This window comes from Pinus tabuliformis, chromosome 2_2 (assembly GCF_031772625.1).
Source record: "Pinus tabuliformis cultivar Carrire ecotype Pingquan chromosome 2_2, CPIR1, whole genome shotgun sequence".
In the NCBI taxonomy this organism is placed as follows: Eukaryota; Viridiplantae; Streptophyta; class Pinopsida; order Pinales; family Pinaceae; genus Pinus; species Pinus tabuliformis.
The window spans coordinates 842,000,527-842,002,638 of record NC_142300.1 but is presented as its reverse complement, the minus strand read 5'-3'; positions in this window follow the sequence as shown (position 1 = coordinate 842,002,638).

Here is a 2,112-nt window from a genome sequence, read left to right as displayed (position 1 = left end):
AATCATTGCTTCAACAATTCTGCCTTATAATTCATGTGGGTAGATCTCTATCTTTTATACCAATTACTTAAACAAAATAACATTGAATATAACAAGAAAAATCAAGTATTATTTGCCCATATTACATGGATTAATGGTTTCTTTTTTTTCATTTCATGTAATCTAGTTGCCGCTTATTAATTTTTCTATATGTATTTGTATCAATATTTAAAGTGTTTTTTTTGTTGCAATTGTTTCATGACTATTGAAATAAGTACAACTAGCATAACATGTAGATTTATCATTCATATTCAGCCTTGGAAATAGAAAACTGATAAAATAAGTTTAGTTCTATTATTGGTTTTTGCTTAATTGAAAGGAATGCCAAAATGTGCAAATGAATGAATAAATAGTTTTTTAAACATATTTATTTCAACATCTTAAATCAATTTATTTAATTAAATAAATAAATAGTTTGATAAATAGTATTAAGAAACCAAAAACATCTAAATGATATGTAAGACACTTCATGGTACGGAAATTGTAATGTGTTGCATAAACGTTTCATTATTAAAATAATGTAACCAATTATAGAAGTAGATATTGCAAGCCACATAGTGAAAGGAGAAAATAAGAAAGAAAAAGAGAAATATGAAAAAGCTTTCATTGAGGAGAGTGCATATATGCGAAAGAACATTTGATTGTGTGGAGGAAGATTTCATAATGGACACAAAGTTTTCATTATGTGAAGTGCGAACACGTGAGAGAGTGCAGGTGCGAAAGAAAATGATATATAATATTACTCATTATTTCTCAATATGTATTTTCAGGCTCTATACAATGTATAAATACACACCTCATCTCTTTGCATAATGTATCAATGGTAGTAGTGGCGGGAGATAATATGAAAATATTAATCTTTTTTTATAATTCTAAGATAGACTGTTGGGCATCCACATGTGTAAAGTGCGGAGATGTGGAGGTGTCATTCATTATACATATTTCAAAGGTGCCAGGGCAAGAATAACAATAGATGGTGGAAATGATTGTTGAAACGAAGCATTCCCAAATAACAAAAAAATATGAACCCCACATTGCTTTAAATAATTAACCACACATCTCTACACTCTGCAAATTGCAACGTGAGGCTTAACGTTTTCATTATAAGCCATTAATGTCTGAAAAGATCTTCGTTAATCATAGGAATAAGCATTAATTAACTTTTTAATATCCATTAATCAACATTGCGGAAATTTGATATGTTTGGAGGAGTATCAGATATGAAAGTGTAAAAAAAATGGAATAAAGTGTTTTCCCACACATCTCATTCTTTTGCACATATTTCTAGTATGCTAGAATGGATACTACTTATTGAGGCATGTTTATGTGTGCATTCACTGAATAAGTGTAAAAAAGTGAAGTGGGGGGTGATCACTGGGAAAATGATGGTCACGCTCAAGTATCTAGAAATGTAGAGGGAAACCCAGCCCGAGCTAACTGAATAGTACAATGCATTGGCTGATCTCTATGAGTGCAAGGTGGCACCAACTCACTCTCAAGCTCGAATAGTTCATAGCCCTTGCAGTTTGTCAAAGGATCGTGGACAACGCGCTTGGCGTTGCGAAAGAAGATAGGGTTTCTCCACTCAACAATGGGGTTTGGGGCACCGACGCCATTTTCCAACCAGTGGACAACCTGCTGGGTTGCAGGGTAGCTGAAGCATAGGGTCGATGGTGGTTCCAGGTTCTGGGATGGGATTCAGCTGAGAAACATTTTCGAGGGGAACAAATAGGGTTGTTTTGCTGCACAGGGGTTGTATATCTTCCCAGGCACAAAGCAATCATTCATCACTAGACCACTGGAATGCTCCCCAGATGTGGCATGTCCTTGATTGAGGGTGTTGCTTGGGGGCATGATACAACCAAAGGTACGAAATGGCGGATGGACCTCTGGGAGTGAGGCGCAAAGGTGGAGGCAGGACCATTCGGATGGCTGCTCTTTGCAATCATCGGCTACAATGATTTCCCACCCTATTTGCGATTCTAGATCATGGGTACTCCCGTGCCCTACTGGATCTGGCAAAAACAATCCTCCCCATCAACTCACGAACAACTAGGACTTCAGCGTTGTACA